This window comes from Phacochoerus africanus, chromosome 9, assembly GCF_016906955.1.
Source record: "Phacochoerus africanus isolate WHEZ1 chromosome 9, ROS_Pafr_v1, whole genome shotgun sequence".
Taxonomy (NCBI): domain Eukaryota; kingdom Metazoa; phylum Chordata; class Mammalia; order Artiodactyla; family Suidae; genus Phacochoerus; species Phacochoerus africanus.
In genome coordinates, this window is record NC_062552.1 from 23,550,346 (window position 1) to 23,556,748 (window position 6,403).

A 6,403-nucleotide genomic window follows, 5' to 3' on the forward strand; every position below is an offset into this window, starting at 1 on the left:
TCCGAGCCACGTCTGCAACCTACACCACGGCTCATGGCAATGCCGGATCCTTAACCCACTGAGCAAGGCCAGGGATCGAACCCACAACGTTATGGTTCCTAGTTGGATTCGTTCCTGCTGCGCCACAACAGGAACTCCTCCACAAACTTATTCTATTATGTATCCCTCATTCTTCTAGCCTAAGATGATGCAGGGAAAACATGATGAAGTCCTGCCCTCCTGGCCTGACTTTCTACGACCAGGCCACTACACAATAGGTGTTAGGATGGTTTTTGAGAGCCAGACACAGACCTAAGCATGTACTTTGTCTCATTCAGCCCTCACATCGACCCCCATGAGGTGGGTGGTAAAACTCCCATTTTACAGTTGTGTATCTGTCCAAGGTGACAGGTCCCCTCACAGGGCAGTAAACTGGAGTCTGACATGTTTGTCTTCAGCTGCAGGGAGCTGGAACTTGCATCTGAGCCTGCCAGCTTCCATATATGCTATTTAATGTGAAAATTTGGAGTCCTCCATATATTCTGAAATAGGGATATTACAAGTCCTGAAGGATCTGTAAGAATTCCAGACTAGAGAATTCTCACTCCACATAGTTTCCTAGGGGGGAAAAAAAAAAAAAGACTGTAATTGCCAGGCTCCAAAATGATGGGCAAAATGATAGACGCCCAGCTCCAAAATGGCCACCACCACGTTTTCCTTGTGTGGGAGCAATCGCAGTGGCAGGCGGGCCGTCGCAGGTGGCTGCTCTCAGGGACTGGCCCAAATGCCAGAAGGGCCACCTGGCTCTTCCCTCTGCTGAGCTATTGGCCAAAGAATATTTTAGGCCTCCTTAGTCCAGGCTGGACTAAAGCAGAGGAACGAAGCGGACAGAGGAGGAAGGCAGGTAACCAAGGGCAGTGGGTCTGAAGAAAAAGAGCAAGAAAAGCTTTGCCGTTTGTAGCTGGAAGTCACTGCGCTGTTCGCAGGCGCCACGCTTCGGCCTAGATTAAGTGTACTCACAGCCCTATTCTCCGCCCCCAAAGCCTCCTGGCAACCAATTCTCGGCGGGGAAGCCGTGACGTCAGCTGTTGCCGGGCGGACTTTGGAGTGCCTCCTGGGCCTTCACCTGCAAGATCCTTAGGGGATGTCGTCTCAAAGTGAGGGCGGCTGGGAGATGGAAAGGAGGCGAGGAGCAGCGGGGAAAAAAAGATGGGAGAAGAGAAGATATATTCTGGAGTTTCTGTTGTGGTGCAGCAGAAACGAATCCGACTAGGAACCTTGAGGTTGTGTGTTCAATCCCTGGCCCCGCTCAGTGGGTTAAGGATCTGCCGTTGTGGTGAGCTGTGGTGGAGGTCGCAGATGCGGCTTGGATCTGGCCTTGCAGTGACTGTGGTGTAGGCCGGCAGCTGTAGCTCTGATTAGGCCCCTAGCCTGGGAACCTCCATATGCCTGCGGGTGCGGACCTAAAAAGCAAAAAAAGAAAAGAAAAACGAAAGATGTATTTTTGCAGGATCCTACAGCAAGGGAAAAACGTTAGAGTTACCTAGCCTAACATCCCATTCAATGCTGGCTTGACGTCAGGGAATGGGAAGCTCACTCCCACACTCCTCCGCAGTTGGCCTATTTTGATGGAGAGAAGATTCTCTCTGTATTGAATTAAAATCTGCCTCTGAAAACTTGCACCTGTTCTACCACCATGAGGACCTGCGGAACAGCTTAATGCCTCTCACACAGGACAACTTATATCACATTTTGGTCAAAATCAGCACATATGCATTCCCATTTGGCGCGTGGGGAAGGGGAGGGAGCAAGCCTAAGTGTTGACTCGCCTGATTCATAACAAGCTGAATGCTTTTCTTTTTGAAAAAAGAAAAAAAGAAAATATTGGTGAATTTCAGAATAATAACAAAGAAGACACAAAATGAAAAAAATAGTTGATGAATAAAACTTCGGCTCTGAGGACTCTCTTGCTAAGTAGCTGCATCGGCTTGATTAGGAGCAGTGTTCTCATTTCTCCTGCAGACCAATGAAACCCAGGCTAAGTGGATAGAAAAGAGACATTTCACCATCTATCAGTCATTGAGTCTCCATGGAATTTGCAGGCCAGTTGGAACCCACAAATACTATGAAATTAGGGTCGCAAAAGTAAATAGCATTTTCCTCCATAAACTTATACATACCACTAGAGGGAGTTCCAGGAGAAAAATTACTGTGTGTGAAGGTTAAGGACAGAATTTACTGTTTACTGTGTCCTTTCACGGTTCACATGGATCCTTTCATGTAATTCTGGTCCCAGCCCTAGTGAGGTGGATTTCATTACCCCCACGTACAGATGAGAAAGCTGAGGTGTCCACCTGTCAAAGCATACAACTTTGTGCACAGTGATTTTTCAATGTTTATTGAACTGCAATTGCACATGCTCTTTTTTTTTAGGGCCACACCTGCGGCATATGGAGGTTCCCAGGCTAGGGGTCGAATCAGAGCTACAGCTGCCGGCCTACACCACAGCCACTGCATTGCAGGATCCGAGCCTCGTCTGCGACCTACACCACAGCTCAGAGCAACACTGGATCCTTAACCCACTGAGCAAGGCCAAGGATCAGACCTGAAACCTCATGGTTCCTAGCCACTGCGCCACAGTGGGAACTCCTGCACATGCTCTTTGAACCAAACTCCTCCTAAGTAGAAAGCAGCGAATTTCCTGGGCATTCCACCGGGCAGTTGCACAGAGCCCATGCTTAGGAGAGGACACTGTGTTTGGGCTTTAATATTCTGTCATTATCTTGCAATTCTTAATTTTTAAATTATTTTTTTCTTCTAAAATTCTTAATTTTATCGTTCAATTTGTCTTTGTTAGTGAAGTCCGACAGGGTAATAGACCATGCACCGAGAGCTTGGAGCCTAAGACCAAGCTTAGTCTCCCTTCTCAGCCTCCCCAGGACTGGTTTTCAGATGCCTTCAATTCCCCCCCACCCCTCACTCCACCCCCAGGAACCAGTGCCACCCTCTGTGCCACCGTCTCCTGGCAGGGGCCTGGGCCCAGAGGAGGGGTGGGGTCAGGCATACACATCTGTCTTGCCAAGTTGAGAGGCAGGACCCCAGGCACTTGGGAAGGCCTGCATTCACCCACCTCCTCAAGGACCCTTGTGCCTGAAAGAATGTAACATTAAATAGCAAAAAACAAAAACTAAGGAACTATAACAGATCAAGAATGAAACTACGGAACAAAGGAAAGGATTTTTTCCTGCTATTTGAACAAGAGTTTTCTGAGTTTGGTCCGAGAGTTTTATTCTGTACCAGGCCCTTCAAATTACGTAGCTGACCTAATAGACTGATATTTATTGTCAGATTACATGCAAAAGCAAAACGATTGAAAATAATGGCCTGGGAGTTCCCGTTGTGGCTCAGTGCTAACGAACCCAACTAGTAGGCATAAGGACACAGGTTCGATCCCTGGCCTCGCTCAGTGGGTTAAGCCAGCGTTCCTATGAGCTGTGGCATAGGCCGGCAGCTATAGCTCCAATTCGACCCCTAGACTGGGAACTTCCATATGCCATGGGCATGGCCCTAAAAAAAGACAAAAATAAATAAAGTAGCATTTAAGTGCTGAAGGAAATGTCCAACTTGACCAACCACACATGGCCTTCTCAACCTCTTTGACGCATCCATTCCACGCTCCATGCCTAGCAAAACCCAGACATGCCTATACCCAGATTTCTATATGGCAATACCACCAGCTTCATTTTTTTCTAGTGGCCCCTGCCTGTACCCCTTGCCCAGAGGCCATGTCATACAAGAGTCTGCTTGCCCTGGTTCCAGAAATTCACTCCCTTCCCAGAGATGAGAGACAGTCGAGGCCATGGCAGGGGTTGAGCTGAGCTCTTCCAAGGTGGGGCTAGAATCTCAGTTCTGCCTCCCCTTGGGGCATGGGCTTGAACAAGCGACTTAACTTCTTTTGTGCCTCATTTTTCTCACCTGTTAAAAAAAAAGAGTAATAATAGTTTAAGGTTTGTTTTACTGTTACAAGAATTAAATGAGTTAGTACATGTAAATCAGTAACTCACTTGAAACAGTGAGTAGCACAGGAAAGCCTTCCAAGTGTGTTTTGGTGGGTTGTGTTGTTGTCGTTGTTGTTGTTTTTCCCAGAGACGCTATAACTTCTCCAAAGCGGCTTTCATCAGCTAGTTCCTGAACCTGGCCTCCCAATCCCACTCCACCCTGATCTCCTATCCAGCTTTTGACAACTGAGTTTTGAATAAGAGTTTTCTGTTTGGTCGCAGAGTTTTATTCTGTACCAGGCCCTTCAAATTATGTAGCTGGCCTAATAGACTGATATTTATTGTCAGATTACATGTAAAAGCAAAAAGATTGAAAATGATGGCCTGGGAGTTCCCGTTGTGGCTAGGGCTAGAAAATTTCAAGCACCTATGACCCTCAAAACCTGCCCAGGAAAGCCTCTTGTGCCTGACTTTCTTACTTGAATCTGAACTTGCATCATGAAGGAAGAGCATCAGCTGGATATGTTAGGTTCTAGAAGGAGAGAATCCCCACTTGAGAGGAAGTGGGGCATGTACAGAAACCCCTCTTCCCACCTAGGTCACCCCTCTGGACCTTGACTGTTACACTGATGACTCCAGAATAGCCAGCCTGCTTGTGCCCAGACTCCAGTTGCCTTGCAGAGAGAAAGAATACACCACTCCCAGACTCAGCTGACCAGAGTCTGCCCTTCTAGCCCCTCATGACCTCAGGCAAAAGCAGAAAATGTACTTCCAGGCATATTACTAGCCTCTGAAGAGTGCTGCCATAGATATAGATATAGGTATAGATAGTCTTTTTAGGGCCACATCCTCAGCGTATGGAAATTCCCAGGCTAGGGGTGGAATCCGAGCTACACCTGCCAGCTTATACCACAGTCACAGCAACATAGGATCCAAGCCGTCTCTGCAAACTACACCACAATGCCAGATCCTTAACCCACTGAGCAAGGCCAGGGGCTGAACCTATGTCCTCGTGGATACTAGTTGGGTTTGCAACTGCTGAGTCACGACAGGAACTTCCCCTATATAGTTTTTTTGTGATATTGGATATGGTCTATGTGTGTGCAGTCCGAGGCAGGAACCACTAGCTGTATGTGTTACTGAGCATTTGAAATATAGCCAGTGCAAGAAAGGAACTGAATTTTAAATTTCATTTAGCCTTAATTTATGGCACTTCCCCCCGCCTCACCCACAGCATGTGGACAGTCCCAGGCCAGGGATCGAGCCCATACCACAGCAGTGACCCAAGCCATGCAGTGACAAGGCTGGATCCTTAATCTGCTTTGCCACGAAACAACCCTTAGTCTTAACTTCAATGGGCACTTGGGACTAGTGATTACAGTGTAGGAGAGCCTGGCTTTAAATGGGCATGGCTTGAAATCATCCATCCTGACTTACTTTTTTTCTTGATAAGACATCCTTATTTTATGATTGAAAATATATTTTTCAATCAGAGTTCCTGTCATGGCTCAGTGGTTAATGAATTCGACTAGGAACCATGGGGTTTCAGGTTCAATCCCTGGCCTTGCTCAGTGGGTTAAGGATCCAGCGTTGCCATGAGCTGTGGTGTAGGTTGCAGAAGCGGCTCGGATCCCGCATTGCTGTGGCTCTGGTGGTAGGCCGGCAGCTGCAGTTCCACTTAGACCCCTAGCCTGGGAACCTCCATATGCTGCAGGGGCGGCCCTAGAATAGGCAAAAATACAAAAGAAAAAAAAAAGTATATTTGTCAAAAGTGGTGCTGATGCTGGTCACATCCTTCAGTAATCAGCTGAGTCTAGGGGTAAGGAAAAGGGTCATATTTCTATCCTGGATCACACTTCCCTCTGACACAAGAAAGTCCGAGGCAGGGAGATGTGTCCTGGTTTCCGGTCTGTCCTTGCTGACTTGGAGGATTTTTCTTTCTTCATGCTTGCCTCTCCAATCACAAGCGACCATCAACACTTGACATGTGACTCGTGGCTTTCCTAAATGTATTATTTGGAAGGGAGATGCTAACAAAGCCCAAGTGACCATCTGAACAGAAGAAAGAGCGTTCAGATTTGCAGTGGGAGAGAGGGAGGTCAGATGTCAAGAGAAATGGCCTGTTAATGACAGTTAGGAGACCACAGAAATGGGAAACTAAGCCTACAGGTTGCTTCTTTTAAAAAATTCAACACAGAGCCCTCTCTTTGGCGAATACCTGGAGGAAAGGGGCTGAAGGGACCTTACAGGACACATGGAGGTCCAGCGAGTGATCCATCCCAACAGGTCAGATCCTAGAAGCTCCCTCAAAGGCTGGATGGCTGGGAGGGAGCGGGGGAGGAAGGCCCAGTACCAGGCAGCCTCCGCTCCGTAGCTCTGAGTGGGGGTGGGAAGGCAAACCCCGGTCATCCCCTCACTCTGTAGCC